Below are 16,569 nucleotides of genomic sequence, written 5' to 3'. Positions count from 1 at the left end.
GATAATCAAGTGAGAAAATTGTTGTTTTTCCACCATCAACATACTACAGTCGTCCTGGTAACTTTAATTTCTTTTCTTTAAATAACTGTTACATATTTTATTTGGAGCGCTGTCTTTAAAAGCCTGGACTCACTTGCAAAAATCTCTTTGCAAGTAAGCTCCTTTTCTGTTCTAAATGCTTTTGTCTCTGCGGCTTCCTCCCACGTGTAAGCCCCCTGCTCTTCTACATGGAGCCCCTGAAAAGTGGCTTCGAGAAATTCCCCGTGAACTTGTGTGAGACACCCTGACCCTGGCACGGTTACAACTAGCAGGCTGCCACCCCTTTGTAGCCTGCGGGCTGTCCACTCAAAGACCCTGGGAAGCGGAGATGGGCTCTAAGGCTCTTTTGTTTGCATCTGGCAGAAAAACACAGCCATCTCTCCTGCACCACCAGATCCCTTTCCAGCCCCAAAAGATTCTCTCAACATGCTCCCCTTCCAGTTTCAAAATGACCCTGAGAGGGAGGAAAGGGAAGGCAGGCTCAGAGGAGTTCTTTGGATATTAAATCAGCCCAAGCATAGAAAATCCACAGTGGATAAATCTTCTATTTCCTTTCCCTTATAAGCCTGTCTATATGAACAGAGTCACCCTGCCTCTCAGCCGTTATCTGCCTCTTCAAAAAGTTAATGCAGCTCCCACTTAGATCTCTTTTCCCTCCTGTTAATCTTGGTTCCGAAACCAGACAGTTGCTCTTCCTCTATTGTCATCCCAGGAAGCCAAGTCTCAATTAGCTAGCCTGGGGGGGCTTACCATCTTGTCACTTCACTGTTCACACATTCTTTAATTTCCTTGAGCATGCCAGCCCCCTTCCTCCCATTTTCCCTCCCTTCAAAGGCACTTTGGCTAAAACTACAACCCATGATGTCTCGACCTGTATTATTCTGCACAGGGTGGAGGGTTGAGAGGAAGGATGCCTTTTCCAGTTCGTCCAGACACGTCTGCATGTAAGGAATCTTAGAAGATGAGAGTCTTCTCCTGGTGCTAACACGAGTTTCTAATTGTCCCACTGAGACTCTCTGCTGACCCTGTGGGCCTAAGGAGTTTAGATGCAGGGGTGCCTGGGTGGCTTAAGCATCTGCCTTGGGCTCAGGTCATGATTCCAGGGTCCTGGGATCAAGTCCCACATCGGGCTCCCTGCTGGCGGGGAGTCTGCTTCTACTACTGCCTCTGCCACTTGTGCTCTCTAGCTTGCTCACTCTCTCTCGCTCTTAAAAAAAAAAAAAAAAAAAAAAGGAGCTTAGTTGGAACTAGTCCCCAAAGCAGACGTTAGATTTAAAAATAAAATTTAAAAGAGAAGAAGGAGGATTCAGACTCTTGCTTTCAACTATAGGATGACTGGCTGAACCCATTTATCAGTAAATCTCACCTCAGACGTTAACTCAAAATTTTTAGAGTTCTATTCTAGTTCTGCTAGTAACTGAGTAGAACCTTGAGTAGACATTGAGTAGAGCCAATTCACATTTTGAATGCAGGATTTTTGTTTATAAGATTAGGTGTTTTCTGGTGGAGCAAGATGGCAGAGGAGTAGGAGACCTGGACTTTGTCTGGTCCCAGGAATTCAGCTGGGAGGGATCAAACCATTCTGAACACCTACAAACTCAACAGGAGATCGAAGAAAAGAATAGCAGCAACTCTCTGAACAGAAAAGCAACCACTTTCTGGAAGGTAGGACGTGCGGAGAAGTGAATCCGAGGCGATATTCGGGAGGATAGATGGCGGGGGAGGGGGCCTCCATCGGCTGCTTCTGGCAAGTGATAGAGCAGCAGAGCACAAAATCGGAACTTTTAAGAAGTCTGCCCCGCTGAGGGATGTCGCTCCAGTGGCTAAGCAGGGGATGGAACCCTTGCTGGGACAGTGTGGTCTCAGGACCCTCGGGGTCACAGAAAGACCAGGGGTGTCTGAGTGCACCAGAGCTCCCACGTATCAGAGCAGGGAAGCTGGCTGCAGAGACAGAGCTGAGGCGCGGGCTCTCAGCTCGGGGTTGCCATAAACTGTGATCCGCGGCACAGTTGGGCCACTGCTCCTCCAGCAGGGACCCAACAAGCGGCAGATGCAGGGAGACTCCCCTTCCTCCCCCTGGAAGAGCGGCGCAGGAACGCACCGCAGGGATCTGCTGGGTTTGGAGACTCCACATGGGGTCGGGTGCCAGAGATAGCAACGCTCGGTCACAGGCCGGGTGAGCACGGAGTGCGGCCGGAGACCGGGGACACGGGAGTGACTGACTGCTTTTCTCTGGGGGCGCACTGAGGAGCGGGACCCCAAGTTCTCGGATCCTCCCGGGCGGAGATTGGGAAGCCGCCATTTTCACCCTGGTCCTCCAAAGCTGTATGGAAAGCTTGCAGGGAAAAAAGCTCCTGAGAGCAAACCCGAGCAGATTGCTTAGCCCCGCAGACAAGGGCGGGGCAATTCCACCTCTGGCAAAGACATTTGGGAACCACAGCAACAGGGCCCTCCCCCAGAAGATCAGCAAGAACAGCCAGCAAGCCAAGACAAGTTTACCGATCAATGAGAACGGCAGAACTCCAGCGCTAGGGGAATACTGCACATAGAATTCATGGCTTTTTTACCATGATTCTTTAATCTTTCAAAGTTAATTTTTTTAAACTGTTTTTTTTATTTTTCTTTTTCCCTTTTTCAACCATCTTATCAATCCCTTTTTTAAAAAACATTTTTATTTTTCATTTTTAGAGTCATATTCTATCCCACATAGTAGTTACCCTTATTTTTAGCATATATATATATAAGTTGTTCTCTCTGTAAAATTTTGAGATACAGTTTCTTCTAACAAATCAAAATACACCCTAAGTCTCTAGTGTATGGCTTTGTTCTAGTCTCCTGCCTGATCACATTCTCCTTTTTTTTTTAAATCCTCTTCTTTCTTTTTTCAAACAACTTCTTATCTTATCAATTCCTTTTATAAAATTTTTTATAATTTTCATCTTTACAGTGATATTCCATCCCTTCATCATATCAACTCTTATTTTTGTACATATATAAGTTTTTCTTTCTTTAAAATTTTGGGATGCACTATCTTCTAACTGACCAAAATACACCCAAAATCTAGTGTGTGGCACTGATCTATGCACCAGCCTGATCATATTGATAATATTGTGGGTTTTTTTGTTTTGTTCTGTTTTTGTTTGTTTTTATCTTTTTTTCTTCTTTTTCTTTTTCTTTTTTCTTTCTTTCCCTTTCTTTTCCCCTGGTTTCAGGTCTTTTCTGATTTTTTAGAGTATATTTTCTGGGGATGTTGTTAACCTGTTAGCATTTTGTTCTGTCATTTATCTATTCTCCTCTGGACAAAATGACAAGATGGAAAAAATCACCTCAACAAAAAGAACAAGAGGCAGTACTGACTGCCAGGGACCTACTCAATACAGACATTAGTATGATGTCGGACCTAGGGTTCAGAATGATGATTTTAAAGATATTAGCTGGGCTTGAAAAAAACATGGAAGTTATTAGAGAAACCCTTTCCGGAGAAATAAAAGAACTAAAATCTAACCAAGTTGAAATCAAAAAGGCTATTAATAAGGTGCAATAAAAATTGGGGGTGCTAACTGCTAGGATAAATGAGGCAGAAGAGAGAATCAGTGATATAGAAGACCAAATGATGGAAAATAAAGAAGCTGAGAAAAAGAGAGATAAACAACTATGGGATCAGGAGGGCAGAATTCGAGAGATAAGCAATACCATAAGACGAAGCAACATTAGAATAATTGGGATCCCAGAAGAAGAAGAAAGAGAGAGAGGGGCAGAAGGTATATTGAAGCAAACTACAGCAGAGAACTTCCCTAATGTGGGGAAGGAAACAGGCATCAAAATCCAGGAGGCACAGAGAACCCCTCTCAAAATCAATAAAAATAGGTCAACACCCCAACATCTAATAGTAAAACTGACGAGTCTCAGAGACAAAGAGAAAATCCTGAAAGCAGCTGGGGAGAAGAGATATGTAGAATATGTAGAAACATTAGAAATATGTAGATAGGTAGAAACATTAGATTGGCAACAGACCTATCCACAGAGACCTGGCAGGCCAGAAAGGACTGGCATGGTATATTCAGAGCCCTAAATGAGAAAAATATGCAGCCAAGAATACTATATCCAGCTAGGCTGTCATTGAAAATAGAGGGAGAGATTAAAAGCTTCCAGGAAAAACAAAAACTAAAAGAATTTGCAAACATGAAACCAGCCCTACAAGAAATATTGAAAGGGGTCCTCTAAGCAAAGAGAGACCCTAAAAGTAACATAGACCAGAAAGGAACACAGACAATATACAGTAACAGTCACCTTACAGGCAATACAATGGCACTAAATTCATATCTTTTAATAGTTACCCTCAATGTAAATGGGCTAAATGCCCGAATCAAAAGACACAGGCTATCAGATTGGATTAAAAAACAAGACCCATCGATATGCTGTCTGCAAGAGACTCATTTTAGACCCAAAGACAACCCCACATTGAAAGTGAGGGGGTGGAAAACCATTTACCATGCTAATGGACACCAAAAGAAAGCTGGGGTGGCAATCCTTATATCAGACAAATTAGATTTTAAAACAAAGACTGTAATAAGAGATGAAGAAGGACACTATATCCTACTTAAAAGGTCTATCCAACAAGAAGATCTAACAATTGTAAATATCTATGCCCCTAACATGGGAGCAGCCAATTATATAAGCCAATTAATAACAAAAGCGAAGAAACACATTGACAACAATACAATAATAGTGGGGGACTTTAACACCCCCCTGACTGAAATGGACAGATCATCTAAGCAAAAAATCAACAAGGAAATAAAGACTTTAAATGACACACTGGACCAAATGGACTTCACAGACATATTCAGAACATTCCATCCCAAAGCAACGGAATACACATTCTTCTCTAGTGCCCATGGAACATTCTCCAGAATTGATCACATCCTAGGTCACAAATCAGGTCTCAACCGGTACCAAAAGATTGGGATCATTCCCTGCATATTTTCAGACCACAATGCTTTGAAACTAGAACTCAATCACAAGAGGAAAGTTGGAAAGAACTCAAATACATGGAGGCTAAAGAGCATCCTACTAAAGAATGAATGGGTCAACCAGGAAATTAAAGAAGAATTTAAAAAAATTCATGGAAACCAATGAAAATGAAAACACAACTGTTCAAAATCTTTGGGATACAGCAAAGGCAGTCCTAAGAGGAAACTATATAGCAATACAAGCCTTTCTCAAGAAACAAGAAAGGTCTCAAATACACAACCTAACCCTATACCTAAAGGAGCTAGAGAAAAAACAGCAAATAAAGCCTAAACCCAGCAGGAGAAGAGAAATAATAAAGATCAGAGCAGAAACCAATGAAATAGAAACCAAAAGAACAGTAGAAGAGATCAACGAAACTAGGAGCTGGTTCTTTGAAAGAATTAACAAGATTGATAAACCCCTGGCCAGACTTATCAAAAAGAAAAGAGAAATGACCCAAATCAACAGAATCGTGAATGAAAGAGGAGAGATCACAACCAACACCAAAGAAATACAAACAATTATAAGAACATATTACGAGCAACTCTATGCCAGCAAATTAGATAACCTGTAAGAAATGGGTGCATTCCTAGAGATGTATCAACTACCAAAACTGAACCAGGAAGAAATAGAAAACCTGAACAGACCTATAACCACTAAGGAAATTGAAGCAGTCATCAAAAATCTCCCAACAAACAAAAGCCCAGGGCCAGATGGCTGCCCAGGGGAATTCTACCAAACATTTAAAGAAGAATTAATACCTATTCTTCTGAAACTGTTCCAAAAAATAGAAATGGAAGGAAAACTTCCAAACTCGTTTTATGAAGCCACCATTACCTTGATCCCAAAACCAGACAAAGACCCCATCAAAAAGGAGAATTACAGACCAATATCCCTGATGAACATGGAAGCAAAAATTCTCACCAAAATACTAGCCAATGGGATCCAACATACATTAAAAGGATTATTCACCACGACCAAGTGGGATTTATCCCTGGGCTGCAAGGTTGGTTCAACATCCGCAAATCAATCAATGTGATACAATACATTGATAAAAGAAAGAACAACAACCATATGATCCTCTCAATAGATGCAGAAAAAGCATTTGACAAAGTACAGCATCCTCTCTTGATCAAAACTCTTCAGAGTATAGGGATAGAGGGTACCTACCTCAATATCATAAAAGCCATCTATGAAAAACCCACAGCAAATATCATTCTCAATGGGGAAAAACTGAGAGCTTTCCCCCTATGGTCAGGAACACGGCAGGGATGTCCACTATCACCACTGCTATTCAACATAGTATTAGAAGTCCTAGCCACAAAAAAAAAAAAAAAAGAAAAAGAAGAAGATAGCAGGAGAGGAAGAATGAAGGGGAGTAAGTCAGAGGGGGAGACGAACCAGGAGAGATGATGGACTCTGAAAAACAAACTGAGGTTTCTAGAGGGGAGGAGGGTAGGGGGATGGGATAGCCTGGTGATGGGTATTAAAGAGGGCACATTCTGCATGGAGCACTGGGTGTTATGAACAAACAATGAATCATGGAACACTACACCAAAACAAATTATGTAATATATGGTGATTAACATAACAATAAAAAATTTTTTTAAAAAAATCCCTGCAAAAAAAAAAAAAAAAAAGAAGTCCTAGCCACAGTAGACAACAAAAAGAAATCAAAGGCATCCAAATCGGCAAAGAAGAAGTCAAACTCTCACTCTTTGCTGATGATATGATACTTTATGTGGAAAACCCAAAAGACTCCACCCCAAAACTGCTAGAACTCATACAGGAATTCAGTAAAGTGGCAGGATACAAAATGCACAGAAATCAGTGGCATTCCTATACACCAACAACAAGACAGAAGAGAGAGAAATTAAGGAGTTGATCCCATTTACAACTGCACCCAAAACCATGATACCTAGCAATAAATCTAACCAAAGAGGCAAAGAATCTGTACTCAGAAAACTATAAAATACTCGTGAAAGAAACTGAAGAAGACACAAGGAAATGGAAAAACGTTCCATGCTCATGGATTAGAAGAACAAATATTGTGAAGATGTCAATGCTACCTAGAGCAATCTTTACATTCAGTGCAATCTCTATCAAAATACCATCCACTTTTTTCAAAGAAATGGAACAAATGATCCTAAAATTTGTATGGAATCAGGAAAGACCCCAAATAGCCAGAGGAATGTTGAAAAAGCAAAGCAAAGCTGGCAGCATCACAATTCCAGACTTCCAGCTCTATTACAAAGCTGTCATCATCAAGACAGTATGGTACTGGCAGAAAAACAGACACATAGATCAATGGAACAGAATAGAGAGTCCAGAAATGGACCCTCAACTCTATGGTCAACTAATCTTTGACAAAGCAGGAAAGAATGTTCAGTAGAAAAAAGATAGTCTCTTCAACAAATGGTGTTGGGAAAATTCAGCCACATGCAGAAGAATGAAACTGGACCATTTCCTTACACCACACACAAAAATAGACTCAAAATGGTTGCAAACAATATGTGTAGCAAAATCCCAATTTGGGAGGCTTGGGTGGAGGTATTATGTGTAGAAAGTAACAGCATGACACAGAAAGTACATGCTATTTGTTAATATATAGGAATGTAAAGGTACAGAATAAAGCCTGGAAAGACAAACCCCAGTGAGTAACACAGCCTACCACAGGGACTAGCATGTAGCTGATGGTAAATGGGGACTTAAAAGTTCGGTGCTTATATTTTTATGAGAATATATTTATGTATTTTAAAATAACAGACTTTTGGGGCACCTGGGTGGCTCAGTCGTTAAGCGTCTGTCTTCAGCTCAGGTCATAATCCCGGGGTCCTGGGATCGAGCCCTGCATCGGGCTCCCTGCTCGGCAGGAAACCAGCTTCTCCCTCTCCCACTCCCCCTGCTTGTGTCCCCTCTCTCGCTGTGTCTCTCTCTGTCAAATAAATAAAATCTTTAAAAAAATAAAAAAATAAAGTAACAGACTTTTGAAAAGAAAGTAGGGGGAAATGCCTAAATCATCTCTTCAGATTCATGCTTTCTCTGACCTTCTCCCACCCAGGTGGCACCCAAATCATCCTCCTTCCCTTGACCCAATCCCTGTCTCTAGAGTTGAAAGTTCAGGCAACAACCTTCCCCAAAGATGTATGACCAGGGGACAAATCGTTTTTAAAGGAGGAACTCTTCTCCCAACCCCCCTCCTCCAACCCATGTTCTACTTCAGCCTATACACAGAGAGGAAGATTCACCAGCATTTTCTCTGGGAAGGAGTCACCCCTGTCTGTACTCTTCCCTTCTCTTCTTTACTTTCTTCCCTCCCTTCCTCTCTCTTCTCTCCCTCTCTCCCTCCATCCCTCTGTCCCTTCCTCTCTGTCTCCCAGAACTGCAAGGGCAGTAGAGTTCTCTCTCCTCCCCTAGTTACCATACTCATTGGGTTCCCTACTAGAAAAAGCCCCACTCCAGCTTTCTTCTCTAACACAGGACTTGTCACCTTGAGCCAGGTGGGAAGCAGGAACTTCATTTCTTCAACGATGCTGCACTAGTATGAGGCATGAATTCTCACTTTGATAGGCAAATGCACCCAGTATCAGTTCAGGCTGTGTTTGTCCATTCTGTTTTCTCTCCATCTGCAGCAGCAGCGACCCACCTCCTGGGTTGACTCAAATGCCCTGGGGAACTTCTGTAACCACAGCCAGGGAAGGGCTGTGTGTCTACCTACTCTCTCAGTCTTGGCTAGTACCATGTAGATGGCCTTAGCTGCTGGGCTGTTCTTGACATTGTTGGTGAGATTCTGCTTTCACCTCAGTGACCTGGTGTAGTTAATCTTCAAGGTGGTCACCCAGTAGCCCTTGGCCCTGCCAGAGTATGTGCCCCATTCCTTATTGGGGTCCCCCAAAACAAACATGCTGGTTCTCTCCCTTGGCTAACCTCCATGCCCCACTAGAGACAGAGGAAATCATTGGATCTCTATGATATGGAAGGGGCCAGGAGTCTTCACATGTCTACATGCACTAAATCTCTACTTCTCTGTGCCATCACACAGATGGAGCTGCCAGCTGTGAAGGGCCCCATGGGCAGCAGGGTGCCAATGATCATTCACTTCTGAATCCCCCAAATGCTGAGGTTGTACTTGCCTTGAGCCCAGGCCCTTGCTCCATGGTAACCACTGGAGGACTGGGGGAGAAGGGTCAAAACACAGTGCCTAGTTATTTCTTTCTATCCAAACTTTCTCTTCCTCTCTCCAGTCTCCAGCCCATTTCCTCTAGTCTTCAGAGCATATCTACTACAAATCTCCTGCTGTGTCTGTCCATGCTGGTGAGTAAATCCATACTGTACCACATCAGAGAAAAGGGCTTTGTTTTTTAACTTAAAAGCTAAAGAATAAAGTGTCTTTGCCCCAAGATAAACTATTCCTGGTGTCAATATTCTCCAGCCAAAGACCACCAGGAACACATTTGTAGTTCATCAAGTTGAGTTTATTGCTTGCTGCAAGATGGGGGGAAAGGCACACTTTGGGGAATTGTGGTACATCTTATTAAAGGGGGGTTATAAAGAACTTATAAGATTTTGCTTTGTGTTCAGTGATTTGGTGGAGGGTTGAACAAAGCAGACTTTTGCTCTGAATTGGCTGCTGCAGAAAGCAGGGGTAAGGTCATCTATCTCTGGGTATCTTAATAAATCTTATCTGGAAGGAGAGAAGACTAGATCAAGTATGATCTGTGGCTAAAGCCATACTTGGTAAAGAAAAATAGTCATTCACATTAGTCAGGAGAGGGGAGGGTTCATATTTTGTGGTTTAGGCAATACAATCATATTTTGTGGTGGGGAGTCAGACATGGCTGTAAAGTAGACTTGGCTTTGTTTTGCTCCATCACGACCATAGAGTGGCCTCTCCTAGTGTTGACATTCTATACCATTGTTCATGTTCAGCAGGAGAACACCAAAGCTACTCAGTAGTGCCAGGCTGAGTCTTCCAGATACCAGGAGCTGTTCTTCTCTTTCGATTGGTTAGCTACAAAGGTTCACATCTGTACCATGTCAAGCAGGAAATGGCACATCAATTATGAATTTGAAGGGGCCTAAAGCTGATGATGCTGTTTGTCCCTAATTTGGCTTCATGTGTCTGACCTCAACTGGTCAAAACTCAGAGAAGGAGGGGGCTTGTGGTTTGCAGTCCCAACACCCGGCGTAAGGAAGAAACCTTGTGAGCTTCAAGGGCCAGCATCGGAAGTTCCAAGCCCCATGCCAGGGCCACAGCAGCCAGCTGGAGTGCACATGAACCTTTGGTCCCTGTTGGAACAGCAGTTGGACATGGCTCTGGGTACCGCAGGCTCAGCTGAGCAGGTATATCCCTGGGAGGGAGTCTTGTTATTTCAAGAAAGGCTCACCTCCAAAAAGGTGAAGTTTGATATACAGGCTTTTTAGTGAGAGGTGTATGGAATAATGTTTGCAGCTAGGGCATGCTTTCTTTCCTTTAAATGTGTCTTACGAGAACTACTATAAACTGCAAAGAGCACCTAAGTTCCCCAAGAGCCGCTGAACATTAACATGTGAATCTGATCTTTAAACCCTTAGCGTTAGGCCGCATGGAGGCATCACCAGCTGCCTTAAATTATGGTCCTGCAGTTCTATTTCAGGTCCTGCATCTCTACAACAAGAAGTGGCAGATTTTATCAATGAACAAATACAGAGGAACTACGTGGCTAGCACAAGAGGGGTGGAGTGGTTGATCACAGAGGAGATAAGTCATCTTCTTAGAATGAAAATCAGAAAAAAAAAAGTCTATGAAATTTATTTCAGACCCAGAGTCTTAGAAGGGAATTAAAAAGACTTTAGCAGGAACATGCTGCCTCTATAAATTAGGTTTACTCAGTGACTCAAGGGAGAACTGGATCAGTTTAAGAAACAAGTTCTAGCCCTTCAGTCAGAACACTTGCTATGGGAAAGGAGAAGGAAAATATATGTATAATAGAAAAAGACATACTGATTAACCTGCAGGGAGACAAGACTTGCCTTTGGAGAAAAGGCCCAGAGATCTCAAAACAGATTTGAAAGGAAAGAAGCTTATACTCAGACCTAACTGTTGAAAAAGCTACGATCAGGGATGAGTAGGACATTTTAGTTATTGCTAGGTCAGAGAGGGTGAGGGAGCCAGGGTGATCCCACAGAGGAAAACAGGGAGACCATAGAGAGCAAGAGAATGATGGCCTGGAGACACAGTGGCTCAGGAAACTCCCCAGGGCCACCCTCTCTAAACCTCAGGTGCAAAATTAATAAGAACAATGGGGAAACCACCCTTGGATGACTGGGACATTCACAGGAAACATACAGAATATTTGCAATGACTTGAGAGGGGAAGACCAGAAAACTCGGTATGAAATACTTCAGGAATTAGCAAGTGAATGTCAAGGTAGACACAGCCGGCACCGTGAGAGAAAAATGCCTGAGACATGCAGGGGGTTAGGAGTACAGAAGGAAGGATGACAGGATAAAGTACAGCCTGGCAGGATACTGGCAGCTTGAGTCCTGGCCTGAGTTACAGGCTGGGCATATTGTGGAATTAATTGCCTGATTTAGGGAGGGAAGGTAGCAGGATTTGTTCAAACAATGGAGAATTCCATGGGGCCCCTCTGAGGCAGAAACTGAGCCAGTCTGAAAGGAAAGAAGTCCTTGTTGGCAGGAAGAAAAAAAAAGTTTGAGCTCATGTACATGTGTTTCTTCAACATGATGAGCTTGGGGCTGGTGCTATGATAATCTTGTTAATCCTACTGACTGCATAGGATTAAGTCAATGTTGAAGAGGATGGGACATTCTAGTGTGTGCCCAGGGTTTCAGGGCTGCAGAGAGAAGCTGGGCTTTGCAGAAGGAGGCCCTTCTTACTAGAGAGAGGGTAAAACAGGAAAGCAGGAATTGGGCATTAATCTTTTAACTTCAATTAACAAGCCAAAAATTTTAGTTTCGAGTCTTTGGGGGCTTTAAAGATGAAAGAGAATGCATATTCAAGTTTGAGACACTGGCATACTGCTGGCACTGTGTTATTTGAGCTAAGGTTATGCCGGCTAGCTTTTAAGTTCACTTAACCATCTCTGGTGAGCTGTACTAAACTGCATGGCTGGACAGAAGTGGATTTAGGATATAGAAAAGGGAATGAATTTTTGGCCTAGGCTACAGTATGGCCTTGGAGCTGCTTTAAGTAAAATCCTGTCCTGACCCATGTCAGAGGGCATTAAGCGTTGGCACTGGGTTTGGCAATTAGTAGAGTAAGTGGTCAGACCCTCCTCACCTGCAGCCAAATTTAACCCATGTTCTTTTTTTGGACTGGCCACCAACTAAGAATCATTTTTTACAGTTTTAAAGGGTGGGGAGGCAAATAAAGAATATACAACATAGACCATGCGTGACCTCAAAAGCCTAAAATATTACTATTTGTCCCTTTACAGAAAAAAATTTCCTCTACTGAGAAAAAACACTTCCTTCTCTCCACATTCCTGCCTCAGCCCACCAACCCTGCCCCTCTCTGTTGGGTGTTGGGCGAGAGCTTCAACTTCCTTCCCACTCCTCCTCCTGAGAGGCAAATGAGTGGTGAGAAGCACCATAAGCTGGGCCCTGTCCCACATAATGAGAATTGGCATTACTTTGCTCAAAAGGAGAAGTCAGCTCTTTCCTTCCCATTGTCTTGGCCCCAGCTTTGCCTGGTGAATGGGTTTATGAGACCATGTGATAGACAAAGTTCTATTTTGTCTGGCAAGTCCCTCAGTTCAGACTTCTGGGGAGGTAAGAATTGGGAGCCACAATTTGACCTTGGGTGCAAGCTACATTCTCCAAGCAAGTCTTACACATAAGCCCCAGGAGGGTGCCCATCAATAAAGGTGATCGCAGGATTCTTAGCAGGTGACTCGTGGCTGCCTTCACATGACTAGAACTTGGCTGAGGTACACTCCATCCTCCAGCGTTTTTATTCACATGCATAGGTCCTTAAATCCCTTCTATAAATTAGAAGGAAAACTGAGGAAAATCCTTTAGGGAGGCCTCATCTTTCTCTTAGAGATTCGCATCTTGCTATAAAGAAAATAGTGATTATGAAATTAAGTTTCTAGAATCAGACATACTCGGACTCCAGCTTAGTCATTTACTGTCTGTACAAACCTTTGGCAAATTCCTTTAACCTGTGACTCAGTTCTCTCATCTGTTAAGTGGGGATTAATAATAGTACTATAATAGCATGCTTTTGAAGGCACTTTACAGAAAGCTCAACTCAAAACTGGCTAAACAATGAAATAATTTATTGCTCACATACTGATAGTTCAGAGGTAAGGCAGTCTTCAGGGTTGGTTGATTCAGCAGTGCCATGAATGACCTTCATTCCTTTTATTTTTCTGCCCCACCATCAACAGTGTCAACTTTCCCCTACAGCACTCGGAATGTAGGTTGTCCCACCCTCATTTTGAGTGCTTTGGCTTTTGAGGGATAGAACAAAGTAAACTCGGTGTGGGGCTCTGAGTGGGAAAAGGGGTGAACTGTAGCAGTCTCTGTCAGTGCCTCCCCATGTCCCCTCACCCCTACTATGTCAGGGCATAGTGGCTTGACTTCCAACTTCTAGCACATGAATTGCCTTACCTGAGAGCTTTATCTGCCTTCCAGAGCCCATATCAGGACAGAAGAGTGAGAGTATAACACATCCATTTACCTAGCTCCATCAAGAGGGAAAACATGGAAGCATTCTACTCTAGCCCACAGTTTCCCAAGCAGGTTTAGCACCAGTCACCCACTGTGCTAGCTGACTCAAAAATGCACTTGTTTGGGCTGCCTTCCTTTCTCTATCTTAACTTCTCCATTCTGTTTGCTGGCATTTCCTGTGCCTTCAAATCCCTATATCTGGGTCTGATCTTTCCAGAAACCTATCTATGACAGACACCTTTAGAGTTGATGGGAAACCAACTCATTACTTTAAAAACTTGCAAAGGAGGAGAAAGAAACAAGCATTTATCCCGCCTATCCTACATAGAATGAAATAACCTTAACAAATATTTGACAAGGAAAAGTCTTTTTATAGAAGACCTCCAACTGGTAAATTAAGAAGAAATTACTGAATTAAGTAGTATCATTTGAAAACTACTAAAGAATTACTGAATCTAGGCAATTATCATCAATGACTTCTAAACTCAAAACAGAGACAACTGGACATCCTGATATACCTCCTATCGGAAGCACACAGCATTACCTGTGAGGTACTTTTGTTTCTCATAATTCAGTGCTGAATCCGACCAAGACTCTAGACCTAACTACCAGGTTACAGGAAATGCAAGGAATAAAAGGAATAAGGAATAGATTAAACTTTACTCCAGGGAGGCAACCAGCAAATTCCAAACTATGAGAACTCTACACAAAAAACAACCAATTCCTTCAACAAAAAATAATAATAATAATAATTGCAAAAAAGAAGAAAAGAAAATAGAGAGGAGAATCAACAGGCTTAAGGGACATATTAACCAGCTGTAATAATGATTTTTTTTTTTTTTGGATTATCCATGAGGGAGAAGGAGGGAGGGGTGGGAAGAAAAGCAGAGGGGAGGAGAACAGAGGGAAAGAGATGAGATGTTTGTCCTATTTTCAAGTGACTCGTCCTTTAAAGAAAAGACTGTTTATTCAATAAGATTTCCCTACTAATTGACTAGTCGTCATAGCAGAACTGCTTCTTGGCATCAGAGAATGAAAAAAAGAGATGAGAAGCCTAATTGGAGTTGGAGAGAGCTTTGAAAATGAGAATGCAAACTTAATGAGCATTTGGTACTCTATTTTTTCAAGTGTATTTAAATCCAACCTAGAAACCCTGGAGTTTATGAGATCTTGGCAGGGTGGGAAGGAGGGGTTTCTAAGCCATTTATTATTAAAACATTCTTGTCTTTGCCCTCTCCTCTGCTTTTCTTCCTATATCCTTCTTACAAAGAAAAGACAATTTCTCCCTTTTCCTTTAAGTTAAATATCCATTCATCTCTGAGAAAATGGCACCTGTGCCCCAACGAACTTCATGGAGTTTAGACTCAAGGACCTTTTCGACATCAGATAGGGCTTGAATACAAAAAGCTTCAGTGAGCTTATTTGAAGGGCAGCTTTTCTGAATTGCAGGCTTGTTTTTGAAGGCAAAAAAGGAGACTATATTTGTTAGCATAAATACTTGCTTCAGCATTTCCCCCATTTATTCTACCTGAGCAGGTGCACAGTCCTTTAATCATAACCATCAAGAAAGGAAAGCTTGCAATTTCCATCACATAAAAAGAAAGATGAAATAGAGGGGGGTCAAGAAGAGGGACAGAGTGTGAGAAACAGACACATATGCCAAAAGACAGGCATTGGGGGAGGAAGTGGGATGGGGGAGAGAGAAGGAGGAAAAGAATGAACACATGGTTTTATCTTTTTCTCTGTTATTATTTTATGAATAACAGATAATTCTTGTTGAGTCGAGAAATATTGTTTTAAAAGTTTCACCTTACTGGATTCTAAAGGCCTTTCAGAATGTTCAAAAAGTAAAAGAAGAATATTCAAGATAAAGAATTAAATGACTCCTTATTTACATTCATCCCCTCCTCACCTTGTGAGGGAGGTAGATACTATAAAGGACTCCTTCTTTTTCTTTTCTTCTTATTCTTTTTTTTTTTCTTTTGGATTGAGCACACAGAGGGATATATTTTAGAGAAAACCCCAGGGAGGGACAAGTTGCATTACTTAGAAAAGAGACCAGAAGATCTAGAAAGGAAGATCCAAAAAGAGGCACCTAGAGGAGCACGAATGTGGAGATGTGGAGACAGCATGGGAGAAGCAGCATGAAGGGAAGGTATACACACACATATATATAAACAATTATAAATACATATACATATGTATATGTATTTATATACACATATACATACAGAGAGAGAAACAAAAAGCTCAAGGCAGACCTGGTTGAGAGTAATGTCAAGGACGGTGCTTTTGGTTTGAAGGAGTAAAGTGTAAAAACCCAAAGACAGGGACCATAAAGACCTATAATATAACCTCCAGCTAGGAAGATGTGCCAGAACTTTCTCTTGTCTCACCATGCATAGACTAGACTATGTTTTATCAGAAGGAGGGAGGCAGGGAGCCATCCAGAGAGAAATCTGATCTCTTAGTGAGAAAATAATTGTAATTCTCTACTAATGCTCACCCAAACCCTTGAGGCAGTTGAACAACCACTGGTTGGGTTGTCATGCGTTGTAAGCTTATCCTACCAATTATCAACCTCAAAATGACAAAATCACAATTTAGCCAATGAGTCATCAGTGGGTTAGACACCTGCCACTATGCATTCAGCTCCAATCTAAATGCACTTCCTGTAGCTTGATAGAGAAGGGTTTCTACTTGACTCATCAAACACTTGAGCAATCAGAACTATATCAACTATCTGATACTATGAGACATTTTGATTTAAAAAAATCAATGTACAGAAAAGCAGCTCTTTATGTCATTTATAATAAAAAGGCATTGATTGTATCGTGTAACCCA

This window comes from Eumetopias jubatus, unplaced genomic scaffold (assembly GCF_037043125.1).
Source record: "Eumetopias jubatus isolate StellerSeaLion01/CBP00866 unplaced genomic scaffold, mEumJub1_p1.0 scaffold_14, whole genome shotgun sequence".
NCBI lineage: Eukaryota > Metazoa > Chordata > Mammalia > Carnivora > Otariidae > Eumetopias > Eumetopias jubatus.
This window is presented reverse-complemented; position numbering follows the sequence as displayed.